We start from the raw sequence: 15,416 nt of genomic DNA, 5'->3' as shown, positions 1-15,416 counted from the left end.
TGTGTGTGCACATCAGTTCTGGGGGTCTTATTTTTATTCATATCTTCTTTTGTTTAAAGAAATATTTAAGGAAGCCTACCAAAATAAATATAACATAGAATGAAATTTAAAGTAAGTAGGTGAGTCAATTGAGACAAAGTCTAAAATGAGGTAGAAAAGGTAAGATGAAGCCAAGAGCAAGGTCAGTACTCCTAGTTCATGCCAAAGTTTCAAGTTCCCTTGTAGTCTAAACAAGAATGTAAACATGATCTGTTACATGAGTCTTTGAGCCTGAAAGATAAAAAGAAACCAGTTACTCAGGAGAAACCCAACTATTGCAAATGGTACCACTAAAGGGAAAGTTCTCCCATGGGCCTTCATAAAGAGGACACTGTAATATAATGAACAACATCTTCTCAAGGTTAAATAATGAACAACAACCTGATGTAAAATACACAGGGAAATATGTGGGTCGTACCAGGCGTCATTGAAGAGCTCTTCCATGACCACTTACTTAAAATCACAATTCCCCATCACTCTTCCTAGCTTCCTTTGTTCCTGTAGCACTATCATCAATGAGACTTTATCTTTTTTAAAATCTTCCTCCCCCCTCCATTAACTTTAATATAAATTCAATGAAGGCAGACATTTTGGTCTATCTCATTCATCCACATTCCCAGGGTTCAAAAGAACTTCTAACACATAGAAGTTGTTCAATATATATTTACTGAATGAGTGAATTCATGAATTATCATCATATAATTATTAGTGAGTAATATCATTATTACTATCAACATGTCATTGTCACTAGCAGGATTCACAGAACTCTTTTGCATTATATTCTTCAAGATGAACAGAGGATAAAATTAAAACATAATTTTGTAAAAGCAATTTTATAAAAGTCAGATAATGTGGCATAAGAATATAGCTTTCAGGAGTCAAGATATGAATTTCAGAACATCTAAAGGAATCAATAAACTGCATGTTTTTAGACAATCCTTCTTAAATAAGAATTTGATAATTATGATGAAACTACAAGTTGGGGTTACATTTCCTGAAAGCAGTTGGTAAACAGCTATTCTATGTTCCTGCAAAGGGCACAGCTGTACGGTTTGATTCAACTAAGCTGGGTTAGAAATTAGGGCAAGGAATCTAAAAATGAGGTATTCCTGAAAGTAAGTTTTGATACTTGCAAAGACAGGCCAAGAGATAAACCCCAGCCAGAACCAAGACTTTTTTCAGAAAGAGATTAGGTTACCATGTTAACATAAACACATTTATATGATGTTGGTGCCAAATGGATAGATTCATAGCCATAAAAGATTTTCACCTAGAAAAAATTTAAAGCAGGATACCCAAAATTTCATCTGAGCCACATGACGTCTTAGTAAAACTCCCAGAAAGTAACATAACCTTTCAGTATGTTATAATCACGAAATATACACTTAATTAAGCAAGTTAAGTTAGCTTGCCAGATAGGGCTGTTTTCCATAAGGAATTTAAATATGGAGAAATGTTTACATACTTGAGAACATTAATTTGATAAACAATGTTCTATAGTGATTCTTCCTGAAACTGTTATATAACAGAATCAGTTGTCAGTTCAAGTCAGTCCTGGTTGTCGATAATAAAACCATATATCAAGCATCCAGGAGAATCTTTTTCTTGCTCTCAGGGCTTAGAGATAGAGCGATGGCTCACTGAGTTCAATGTGAACAGGTCCTTTTCTTTTTTTTTTTTAAGTGAATGAGAGGAACCATAACACCTCTCTTTTATCCCTGCCAAATATTGTTTGATTCATAAAAGCCCATGCACACCAACCTGACTCCCAGTGACAGCTAATTCCCAGTGATGCCCAGTGGGAGGTGATGTGTGTCTATCGTGGATGCTGAGGTGCACCCCCAGGTGCCCCTTGAGGACTGAAGGATTTATGACCCAACTTCTGGAAGTGCTACCCACAGTCCTGCCTCAGCAGTCAGCCTCTTTGGGAATCTGCTGAGGCAATGGGTGCCTAGTTAGCCCAAGTGCACGGCGACCCCCGGGCACCCCTGCTGTGCTCTCTTGGGCTGTCCATCTCTGCGTGTCCAAATCCAGCCTGCCCATAAGGGCCCTGCTCAAATACCACACTCTTCCAGAAGTCTCTCCAGATTCTTTCCTTTTCTAAATGTTCTTTCCTTTTCTAAGTGACCATGCTCCCTCCCCAGGTAGGGTTGCCAGATAAAATACAGGACACCCTGTTAAATTTGAATGTCAGGTAAACAGCAAATAGTTTTTCATAAAGGCATGTCCCAAATATTATATGGGATAAACTTGGACTAAAAAACTAATCATTGATCTGAAATTCAAATGTAACTGAGCATTGTGTATTTTTATTTGCTAAATCTAGCATCCTTATGTCCAGGCAGCCAGAATCCCATAACTGTTCTACACAGAAGGATAAAGGCCCAGTCTCCTTGCCCCAGCATGGGAGAGTTCTGAGGGGTCTTTCCAGTTTCAGAGTTCCCCTGGGGGAGAGTTGATGTTTTCTGTTGAGGCTGTATCTAAGTCTAGCTTCTCCCTCTGCCCAATCTTGCTTCTTTGTCTACATCGGTCATTTATCCCAAGTGTTAGTTGTTTAGTTCAGTTCAGTTCAGTCGCTCAGTCATGTCTGACTCTTTGCCACCCCATGAATCGCAGCACGCCAGGCCTCCCTGTCCATCATCAACTCCCGGAGTTCACTCAGACTCACGTCCATCGAGTCAGTAATGCCATCCAGCCATCTCATCCTCTGTCGTCCCCTTCTCCTCCTGCCCCCAATCCCTCCCAGCATCACAGTCTTTTCCAATGAGTCAACTCTTTGCACGAGGTGGCCAAAGTACTAGAGTTTCAGCTTTAGCATCAGTCCTTCCAAAGAAATCCCAGGGCTGATCTCCTTCAGAATGGACTGGTTGGATCTCCTTGCAGTCCAAGGGACTCTCAAGAGCCTTCTCCAATACTACAGTTCAAAAGCATCAATTCGGCACTCAGCCTTCTTCACAGTCGAACTCTCACATCCATACATGACCACAGGAAAAACCATAGCCTTGACTAGACGGACCTTAGTTGGCAAAGTAATATCTCTGCTTTTGAATATGCTATCTAGGTTGGTCATATCTTTTCTTCCAAGGAGTAAGCGTCTTTTAATTTCATGGCTGCAGTCACCATCTGCAGTGATTTTGGAGCCCCCCAAAATAAAGTTTGACACTGTTTCCACTGTTTCCCAATCTATTTCCCATGAAGTGATGGGACCAGATGCCATGATCTTCGTTTTCTGAATGTTGAGCTTTAAGCCAACTTTTTCACTCTCCTCTTTCACTTTCATCAAGAGGCTTTTGAGTTCCTCTTCACTTTCTGCCGTAAGGGTTGGTGTCATCTGCATATCTGAGGTTATTGATATCTCTCCCGGCAATCTTGATTCCAGCTTATGTTTCTTCCAGTCCAAGAATACACAGAAGAACTGTACAAAAAAGATCTTCACGACCAAGATAATCATGATGGTGTGATCACTCGTCTAGAGCCAGACATCCTGGAATGTGAAGTCAACTGGGCCTTAGAAAGCATCACTACAGACAAAGCTAGTGGAGGTGATGGAATTCCAGTGGAGCTCTTTCAAATCCTGAAAGATGATGCTGTGAAAGTGCTGCCCTCAATATGCCAGCAAATTTGGAAAACTCAGCAGTGGCCACAGGACTGGAAAAGGTCAGTTTTCATTCCAATCCCAAAGAAAGGCAATGCCAAAGAATACTCAAACTACCGCACAATTGCACTCATCTCACATGCTAGTAAAGTAATGCTCAAAATTCTCCAAGCCAGGCTTCAGCAGTACCTGAACTGTGAATTTCCAGATGTTCAAGCTGGTTTTAGGAAAGGCAGAGGAACCACAGATCAAATTGCCAACATCTGCTGGATCAAGGAAAAAGCAAGAGAGTCTCAGAAAAACATCTATTTCTGCTTCATTGACTATGCCAAAGCCTTTGACTGTGTGGATCACAATAAACTGTGGAACATTCTGAAAGAGATGGGAATACCAGACCACCTGATGGGCCTCTTGAGAAATCTGTATGCAGGTCAGGAAGCAACAGTTAGAACTGGACGTGAAACAACACACTGGTTCCAAATAGGAAAAGGAGTACGTCAAGGCTGTATATTGTCACCCTGCTTATTTAACTTATATGCAGAGTTGTTCAGTCATGTCTAACTTTTTGCAGTCTCATGGATTGTAGCCCACCAGACTTCTCTGTCCATGGTATTCTCCAGGTAAGAATATTGGAATGAGTAGCCATTTCCTTCTCCAGGGGAACTTCCCAACCCAGGGATCGAACCTGGGTCTCCTGCATTAGACACAGATTCTTTACTGTCTGAGTCACCAGGGAAGCTGATTAATCCCAAACAGACTCCCCTAATAAATTTCCTGCATAAGCAAGCTCTCCCTCCTAGAGTCTGCTTCCTGGAAGCTCAACTTGAAACAGGGCCTGAGGATGAATAGAGTGGTTTGGCTAAAAAACAAGGTGAATGACTTAGAGAGGTGGGGAGTGGTCTGGAGAGAAAAATTCAGGTCAAGTTATGAAGAGTATCCACAAACACTGTATATGATTGAATATTGCAAGATGGACTAATTCATAAGACACACGACCTTATAATTTAGAAGTTAGTATCTGGGAAATCCCAGTTGTTTGTGACTCCCCGTGGTGGGGGGTAGGGGGTTGTGGAAAGGGAGGCCAAACGGTGAGGAGTTTTTACTTTCCTCCCATCAGTGCTTCCTACACCTTTCTACCAAGGCTGGGTGAACCTCCATGGTCTGTGGTGGCATAAAATTCCGCTGAGGTCTTTTCTTCAAATACTGATGCAAATCATGACTTCCGTTTTATCATTTATTGCATCGCATTTTAAAAACTATTTTTCCAAAATTATTCCATTAACTGACTTCCGGGAAGATGTCCCCATGTCCTGTAGCTTCATATACTTCACAGAACCAGTCACTCACACCTGAGGGCATTTGTATCCCAGGGTGAGTGGCACTGCCTTTAAGAGGTTTGTTTCTCTCCTTTCCTTCAGGGTCTATTCTAAGGAAAGTTATGTAAGCCTCTCGAGTCCAGAATCTCTTTCTCCCTCTAGCTTTCTCCTGGCTAAAAGTTTCTGCCGTGTGAAGAAAAAAACTGTACCATGGCAGTGCATCCCAACTCCCACCGCTTTTCCACACGGACTCCAGACTGCTTTAATGGGCTCACAGTGCCTGAGGTTGATGTATATCTTTTGTCTAGGTTGCCCCTAGCAACACTTGATAACTAGATTCCAAAATTATATTTAAAGATAACAGATCAGAAGCTGAAACAGCCCCCAAATATAACTGAGTGATATTATTGCCACATAAGTTGGGGCCAGTTCACCTCAACATACTGTCTGCCTCATGCCCATGCCCGCACAGAAATTTGACATTTTACTAGGTATACAGGAGCAGTTATGAGGAAACCTGGAGTTTTCCCCATGATACAATCTTCATTCCAGATTACCTATAAAAATCTTCATTTGAAAATCAGGTACAATTCATTTGAAAATCAGCTAAGAAAAAATAAATTTATGGTGAGCCACACCAAGCTTCCCTTTCTGTACACGTGTACATTAGTCATTCAGTTGTGTCCAATTTTTTGTGACCCTATGGACTGTAGCCCTCCTGACTCCTCTGTCTGTAAAATTCTCCAGGCAAGAATACTGGAGTGGGTTGCCGTTTCCTTCTCCAGGGGATCTTCCCAACCCAGGGACTGAACCTAAATCTCCTGCATTGCAGGCAGATTCTTTACCATCTGAGCTACCAGGGAAGCCTTCTGTATATGACTCCCCATGAAAAGATGTTGGTTAGATGACCAAGATATAATTTCTCCTTGCACAAATCTATTCCCCAAATTCTGTGTCAGTTCATGCAATTTCTAGCAATACAACAACAATTAATCCTGCATCCTAGCCATTCTTCTATGAAGACTAAGTTGCTGCAGAATTAACAAATTTTTCAATACTCATAATATTTCCTGAAGATGAAAAATAAATCAGAGTGTTCATAGACTGTGAAATGAGTCCTGTGTTGATGAGAACTGTAGATAATTGTCTCATATATAGGAGAGACAAATGTTAAAATAAATGTAATTTCAAACTCTGAGTCTTGGAAGTGACTTATTTCTACATGAAATAAATTTCTCTCATAATCGCATCAATGCAATATTTATATTCCTTGTTAAGTAGAAGTAGTAAAGGTACTTCCTTCTTTTGGAGCAGACAGAAAGGAAGAATGCTTACCTCTAATTACCTGTAAAATGTTAAGATAATCTTCCACTTGGGATATCATGAGAGTCCTAGAAAAAGAAATAGCATCATATTTATTTTATAGGGGAAAATAATCATCTATCTACTTCTCATGATACAAAAGATATTGTTTCAAGCTCACTTCCAAACTCTCTGCCTTTTTCAAATTTCTTGAGAAATCTACATACAAATTCTTATGCAGCTTTTGAAACCAAATACGACCAAGATTTATCGGTTCTCCTTCCTCTGTGAAAATCTATTGTGTCCCTTTGATTTTCTAAAAGACCTAAGAAAACCAACCTTAGGGGGCCTTCTAGATGTTGTTAATATAAAGTTATGAGTGATCACTTCCAATAGACATCAGACACCCCCTCCCCTGAAACTAGCAGCAGCACCACCAACCCCAAGTTCTTCTAGAACTAACAGGAAGCTAATATAAACAGTGAAAACGAGTCTCAGAGAGGTGCTGACAAAAGAGAAGAAAGGAAAGTCACAGGGGAAAATGCAGAACATGAAGAGGTCACTCTAAAGACATCAGTGCCTAGGGCAGAGCCTGGCAGGCCATTCCACATTCAACAGATATTTATTGAATGGTGGAGCTCTTTGTTATCAACTGAATAGTCTTCCCTAGAGCCATGAGCAACCTGCCACACAAAGACAGCATCCAGGGATAAGAACATCAGTGGGAAAGGGGTTGGCAAGGTGGGTGGTGGCGACCTCTCTTCCGTTCACAGCTCTGCCACAACTAGATGTCTGACCTAGGGAAAGTCACTTAAATGTCTGAGTCTTTAATTCCTCAGCTGAAAAGTGAGGGGATTAGACTCTGATCTGTAAGATTCCTTCAAATCCAAAGTCTACAATCCCTACGACACAAAAAAGGATGCAGCTATCACACAGTATCTTGGCCTTGACCAGAAGTCAGGTTTTGCCTGTCTTCCCTCACACTCTCTGTGGCCATGACCTCTGACCCTATCTTATTGTAGTTCCAGCCCTACCTTCCTTCAATCTCAAGGTCAGCCTGTCATGGGACCACCAGCAACAATAAGTTTAGTGACTGACCTGCATAGGGACCTAGAGAAAACCACTCTCCCCTCAACTTATATTCTCAAAGGCTTGTTGTTGTTGTTGTTGTTGTATATTATGGACCTATACTTTTTCCTTTATTTTGTTTTCCTTTTGTTTTGTTTTTAGTATGGAAATAACCATGTCAATAGATACATAAGCTGTTTCTTTGGCATGGTAATATTGAGGTTACAAATAATAGCCTGATGTACCTTCTCTCTGTTCCATGAAGAGATGCTGAATGCTAATCTTAGCTATCTATGTCACTGACTGTGGGCTATTAATCATCAAAAGACCAAGAGAAAGAATTTAGGTGTAACCCAAAGTCAGTCCTGGAAAAACATTCCCAAGAGCATCGTCCGTTGCTGACAATAAGTTCTATCAGATGTACACAAAAGGAAAAGCTGTACCCATTTCTCTCTTCTCTTTCACTTAACCTTGGCATAAAAGCAACAGATTCCTCACAAACAGACTGAAAAAATAAATCATTTACCACTTATAGGGCCAGATTCAGGAAAAGAAAACCTTTTGTAAGCCACTTCCTGAATAGTCAGCTTTTAATGACAGCTACAAAGCCTCCTGAATGTTGTACCCTAAGGCTCCCTGAGGATCCTAAAACACAAACAAATGTAAATAATGGTCAGGAAGTCTTTCTAAGTTGATTAACCTCCTTTTAATTCTGACCTGTCCCTGAGATATGATCAAGTGAGCTCATTAGTAAAATCCCTTTTAAAATAAATAACAGATGCTTTTTAATAAAACAGACAAGCAGATGGGTGGCATCACTCAGACCCACACCTCATTTTTACCACTCAGCCAGATACCGTTATAAACACTCAGTGAATTATATGGTTTCATTAGGGTGGAAATGCAGGGGAGGAAAACAAGTTCTTGTTCGATGGACATGACTCCTTTTAAATAAATTCCAGAAGAAGGGGCTTTGGCTCATTAATTTTTAAATCTGCTAAAATGTTCAATTAGTGGCAAAGCACAACTTCCAAGTCTAATTTGTCAACACAGAACCTGAGAACACAAATTTAAGGAGACATAAATAAGTAAGGTTGAATTCTCTAAATTAATAATCAATGAGTTCCTCCAGAACAAAAAGTGACTAAAGTCAAGGTATTTTCAAGAAAATATCTTGATAGATATAAAATAATAAAAGTCTCTAGGGCTCTAACTGAGCAGAAAACTTATCGACTTCTTGTCTATACACAACTTTGCTCAGGGTCGTGAAGCCAAAGCCTTTCCATAAATGCAGATACTAAGTCCCACTGGATGCAGTGATTCTCTAAGATCACAGGAGTTAAATCAGTGGTCCAGAGATCCTGGGAAGTTGTTTTCTGGAGTGAAGCAGAAGTATGATTTTGAAACAAACCAACTTTAACATTATAAAATGATCTGTTTCCATTCCTAATTATATTTTAAGGGGAATAATTAATTGAGAAAATGAAATAAATTTTATCTTATTAAATAATGAAGGGCATTTTGCATCAAGCAATAAAATTGAACCTCCTGTAACAAGTCAAAACCATGATAATAACTTCAAATCAACTTATAAAATAAACCAAGGTGAGGGAGAGAAGTCCTTGAAGTAATGTCAGGCCAAACTGATATTAAGAATCCACAAATTTTATAAAGGGCATACATCAGCAGAGACATTGGGTATTTCCCTGTATCCACTCTCAGTTTACATTTGAGTTTGTTACAATGGAAAGGGGAGAAGTTCTTAATATCCTGCATAGATTATTAGATTAAATAAAAGGTGACCTCAAGTTAATTTCATCAGGTTACTTTATTCCTTCCCCAAACCAACCTGAAATAAGGCACAGTAGAAATGAGACTTTATGGGGATGGTTCTAAACATTGAAAGGGAGGTCATTCAAGATAGGGAAAGGGGAGGAGAGGGAAAGATAGCCAGACAGCATCAGGGTAGCCAGACAGCATCAGGGGAGCAGCGGGTACAGAGGGTGAGGAAGTAAGTAGTTAGTCAAGATTAGCTTTCCCCAAATCCCTCCTGGGGCTGGTTCCACGTGGAAAGCTCCCAAATCTTCTTTCTGCTCTATCCCCACCTGCCTCCCTTTCCTGAAGTTTAATTTGAGAGTTACTTCCCACCAGTGTTTATATGAGGATAAGAGAAGACACCTCCCCCCAATTATCAAATGCCATCCTCAAGGTTAAACAAATAGTTGTACTTGGCTTTATCTCCATTTTGCAAATTGCATTATAATTGACCCAAAATTCTCCTCTATGTAGCAGGGAATGAGGGAAACAGCCATCAAATATCTACTTCTAGCTCCTTTTCAACCCTGGCACTTGGTCAACCTATCCCTTCCTAAGGTGGCAAGATACTGAACTTAGCAAAACTATCCATAAACAGGGATATCTTTCTTTCAATCCCATCATTTCCAGAACCTACTAATAGCAAGCATATATACAAATTTTTTTAAGGTAAAAAACACATTAATATATTTTGGATTTCCCAACCACTAGAAATAGGTGTGCCTATCAACAATTTATACCAAAAGAGATTCTGAATAGATTTGTCCTTTGGAGAAACCCTTGTTAAGGAATGACCCTCAACATTATGTGTGAAAGTCTCTCATTCATGTCCAACTCTTTGCAACCCCATGGACTGTAACCCACCCAGCTCCTCTGTCCTAAGGATTCTCCAGGCAAGAATAGTAGAGTGGGTTGCCATGCCTTCCTCCAGGGGATCTTCCCAACCCAGGGATCGAGCTCAGGTCTCCCGCCTTGCAGGCGGATTCTTTACCATCTGAGCCACCAGGGAAGCCCAGATTCTTAGCTCAATGCTCTTAATGGCCTGAGACTAGTTCCTGCTGTAAGAATCTGTTAGGTCCTGTTGAGTCACCATCCATCCCTCGACAGACCACAGGGGTATGGACACAGGTTCCTTCTTGCTTTTCTTAGAGAAGGAGGAGTTATAAGTTGGGAGTAATCAGTAGCAGTCTGCCTCAGTCTTTAGGATTTCTGGCCCTGAAACTCATCTGATGGCCTCCGGTATGCCTATTGCAGTCCTGGTACTTCACCACTGATGTTGTGAAGTGACAAGCCAGAAAACTCAAAAATGCCTACAGCTTTTTTATCAACCAGAGATTGTCAGTGGGTTGACGAAAAGGGATCTCCTTAAAAATAAGTATATATACAGAGCACTTGACAGACCACAAATTATTTTCATAGTTTAGATGACAGAATCCTCACAATCTTATGAAATGGGAAGGTAATTTTATCTCCATTTAAAAAGAGACAGAGATTCAAAAAAGTTAAATGGCATTTTTATAATTGTAGGATTGATATATCATAGAGCCAGAACTTGAACCCAAGACTCCAGATTCCAAGGCTGAGTGTGCTTTTCAAGATGCCACAGTGCCTGTCGTATCAGAAATACAGAAAACTGAATCTGGACGCACAGCACATACCAGTTGGCTTGCTTGACTCTCTTATATTTAATTGCATTTTTATCTTGTTACATGCTCTATATTTTTATAAGTTGTCCTACATCCTTTGGGAGAGCAAGGGAAAAGAAAAAAATTAGAAGAGAAAGAGGAGAAGAGGGGAAGGGGAGAAGGCGGGAGAGAGAACAGCTGGAGCCCAAATTGTCCATCTTCACTAAGCATTTTGTACTATTTACTTGTTGCAGACGATATTCTTATGAATATGGATATCATATTACCTCAAGATACTCATAGCTCATTGCTGTGGTTTTCTAAAAATGTGTTTATGTGTTCTAGTAAGTAAGACAAATAAGACTAACTGTTCTTATACATTTCTCAATTTAGAATGGTAAAATAAGTAAAGCAACGGATAAAATTCATTTGCTTCTGTAGCAAGTTCCCTACTAAGCCCTTACCACACTACATCATAATTACACATTAGTCTATCTCCCCTAAGAGACATGTCACGCCTGCCCACTGCAGTATCCTGGCACATGGTAGTTGTTTAATAAATTTTTGTTGAATGAGGAAATATGATTAAAGCAAAGTCACGTTATTACTCATGTGCCTAAAACTGACTCTCAGCTCTCTGGAATCTAATACATAGACTTAATAAATATATATTAATAAAACATATAAACATGTGAATACAAATTATTGTCCTATAAAGTAAGGTGTGAAAAGTATTATTTAAGTGGCAGAGAAAAGTGTTATAGGAATTCCAAGAGGGGAGAGCTTTCTTTTAGGGGAGCACTCAGGGGAAGATTTATGGAGAAAGTGATTGTCACTAGCAGGAGGCAGCAGAGGACATGCGTTTCAAGCAGAGAAGACTTCACAGGAGCAAAGGAAAAGTGGGAAAAAGCAAATGAGTTGAGACAAGTTGGCTAAATAAGTCAGTTGAAACTGAGGGATGATGGTGATTGGTATGAAAGACGATGCTGTTATTTCCCAACACCCATCAACCCGGCTTCCTTAACATCAGAACCTTGATGTTAGCTGGTCCCCCCTTGCTGCCTCACTAAGAGATTACATTCCCATCCTTTCTAGAAGTTAGCTGTATCCATAGAACTAGGTTTTGGCCACCAGAGTGTTATCTGAAGCATCCTGTGGACTTCCAGCACAGCTCTGTAAACCCTGCAGGGACACACACTTCTCTTCTTCATGACATACCTAACACTCATCTGTGTGGACTGAAGCTGTAACAGCCATCTAGGGCCATGAGGATGGAACACACAATCTAAGGTTGGTGAGTGCCCAAAGAAGCCTTGCTCCCTCAGGATTTCATAGGGTCACACACCAGGCCTGCACCACCTACTACTTATTTTACAGGAGAAGGAAAGAATTTCTACAAAGTTCAAGACTCTCATTGCTGTTGGTTAGTCACTAAGTTTGTGACCACATGGACTGTAGCCCACCAGGCTCCTCTGTCCATGGGATTTTCCAGGCAAGAATACTGGAGTGGGTTACCATTTCCTGCTCCAGGAGATCTTCCCGACCCAGGGATCGAACCTGGGTCTCCTGCCTTGACGAGTAGATTCTTTACCACTGAGCCACCAGGGAAGCCCTCAAGAATTTCATACCAAATTTTAATATTATGTGAAGCAAAACCTAATCCAAATGGATATATTAAAAAAATGTGAGCGTGACACATATAAACACAGCCACACTAAATAAAAATATAACCCTGCTGCCTTTCATTGTTCAGCCAACTTTTCCACTTGTCACTTTTTAACTTTGCTAAACCCCAATGACACAGCTCTGCTACATTTAAGTAATGTTTACCACCAACATAGCCCCTGAGAAATCTTCTTCAATAGCATCGTCGAAAGCAATTTTCCAGCATCTGATTTTGGTGTAAATCATTAAGATTTTTGCTTTGGCATGCTGCAATTACAGCCAGGCAGGGCTGCAGCCTGGAATTAATCAAGAAATCGGAACCAGGTCAGCTTCAAAGGACTTCATTCCCGTGGGAGATGATGGCAAAGGCAAGAGAAGGAGTGACTGAAACTTAACCGACAAGGCAGAGAGCTGCTTGTTATCCCTCGCAGATATAATAAATACCAAAATCTAGATTGAAAGAGACAATTGTGCAGCAAGATAAATTTATTTGCAAAGCAAAATCTGGAGTCTTCTGAGTAAGTGCAGGAAAAACGGTTCTGTGGTAGGAGCTCCGGGGAGCATTAAAAAGGAACACACAGAAGCAGACAAAACAGAGTTTGGTAGAGGGTGGTGCTGATGAGAAACAGGAGCCATAAGATAACAGCAATTAACCTGAAAGTGAGGAAATCAGTGGGCTTCCCAGGTGGCTCAGTGGCACAGAAGTGAAGTGAAGTGAAGTGAAGTCGCTCAGTTGTGTCCGACTCTTTGCGACCCCTTGGACTATAGCCCACAAGGCTCCTCTGTCCATGGGATTTTCCAGGCAAGAATACTGGAGTGGGTTGCCATTTCCTGCTCCAGGAGATCTTCCCGACCCAGGGATTGAATCCGGGTCTCCCACATTGCAGGCAGACGCTTTACCATCTGAGCCACCAGGAAAGTCTCATTGGTGGAGAATCCACCTGCAAATGCCAGAGGGTTTGATCCCTGGGTCGGAAAGGCCCCCTGGAGGAAGAAATGGCAACCCACTCCAGTATTCTTGTCTGACCTGGTTGAAATTCCTTGATTAATTCCAAGAACATGCCATGGACAGAGAAGCCTAGTGGGCTATAGCCCCACGGGGTCACAAAGAATTGGATACAACTGAGCAAATGAGCACACAAGAGGAGATGAGCATATCCTGTCTGATTAATCATCCAATTGCCCCCTTTCTGGGTGACCTGAGTGGCCCCAGAAGTTATTCCAACATTTACCAGTGATTTGGAAAGTCCCCTTTGAAAAGTGGGGCTAACAGGAGCTCAGGGAAGGGCACATAGCTTCCTACCGATCACGTCCCTGACTCAGTCCAGCCTCGTTTTCTCATCCGTTTCTGATCCACTACCTCCATCTTCAGAAAGCTCAAACAAAACCCATACTTTTATCACAGTTTAAAAGCATTTCCTCATACATCTTTTGATGCTCATAACACTTCCGGCAAGGAACTGAGTCCCAGAGTTTCACTTCTTTCACAAGCACCACTGAGTGATTCCTTTTTATAAGAGTCTGCTCCAGGTGGCGCTGGCGGTGCAGCTGCAAAGTCAGAGGGAAGAAGGAGAGGAAGAGGGAGGGGAGCCCGCGTGAGCAGTGGCAGAAGCCAGAGTACAAGGAACACTTGAGAAGAGCTGTTTGCTTTGGATGAGGATTCATAACCCAGAGAAGGAGGAGGTCAGAATGGAAAGGCTCTGGGTCTCAGATTGTGAAGGACTGCTTCAAATGCCAGGCAGAGACCTGCATTTTGATTCCATGGTCAATGTGAAGTCAGAGGTATACATCTATGCAGGCCAATCACATGCCTTAAGAACTGGCTTTGGGGAAACTAACCTGATCGTGATGTGTAGGTTGTACACAAGTGCACAAGCTTGAGACTAGGCAGAAACTTTGGAGGAAAGTTTGTTCCTGTTGTTATTGTTATTCGATCACTCAGTTGTATCTGACTCTTTCTGACCCCATGGACTGCAGCACACCAGGCCTCCCAGTCCTTCACTGTCTCCTGGAGTTTGCTCAAATTCATGTCCACTTGAGTAGGTGATGCTATCTATTTCATCCACTGCTGCCTCCTTCTCCTTTTTGCCTTCAGTCTTTCCCGGCATCAGGGTCTTTTCCAATGAGCCGATTCTTCACATCAGGCAGCCAAAGTATTGGAGCTTCAGGTTCAGCCCTATCAGGAGAAAAGTTTACAGGGTGACAAAATTTTCTGTACACATTTGTACCCCCAGTTTTTCTTTATGGCCAAAGCAATTCCTAAGCTGAGGTTTCCTTTACTTTTGGATGTTCCTACATTCAGAGCCTAAGCCAAGTCTGAGCATCTGAGAAGCCCATGTGCACGTCTCTTAAGGGACCATGCTCTTTCTCCAGCAGCTGCCCAACGTCACCACAAAACAAATAAGTGTGACTATTGACAGAAAGCAATAACCCTTCCTACATCTGTTGAATAAATTGCCTATTAGCAGTCCCACACCATAATTCAAGTCAGATTATGCAGATCCAGCCCTTATGAATGAGTGGAAAAATCTTATCATTAAGTGAAGTTCTATACCAAATCCCTAAGCATTTTCTTATTATTTCCTAAAGCTGTTCCTCCTTCCGGCTCATCCCTGAACTTTCTGAGAGCTAGCTGAATCAAAGATAAGCAAGAAGTTCATACTCTCTGTATACCATTCCTCTGGGGAAGAGCCTCTTGGGTGCTTGGGATTTATATTATAGAACCACAATTTAAATGCAGATTTTTAACTCCCATGTTGAGCAGCCAAGAAGGAGGTTTCTGGCTTGATTAAAATACCGATGCATAAATTTTATACTTAACAGTCTTCTTTCTACAGTGGGGTGGTATTGAAGAGATGTTTTTAATGAACTTGTGGGACATACATGAGGTCTCCAAGAAAGTTTATTGTTCATAGATTGGTTTTCTAAGTCTTAAAAGAACATGGGCCTGCTACTTTTAAAACAGTATTTTTAACCATGTCTCTTACCAGT

Source organism: Oryx dammah, unplaced genomic scaffold, assembly GCF_014754425.2.
Source record: "Oryx dammah isolate SB20612 unplaced genomic scaffold, SCBI_Odam_1.1 HiC_scaffold_18, whole genome shotgun sequence".
In the NCBI taxonomy this organism is placed as follows: Eukaryota; Metazoa; Chordata; class Mammalia; order Artiodactyla; family Bovidae; genus Oryx; species Oryx dammah.
The sequence above is the reverse complement of the archived record's forward strand: the minus strand, read 5'-3'. Positions refer to the sequence as shown.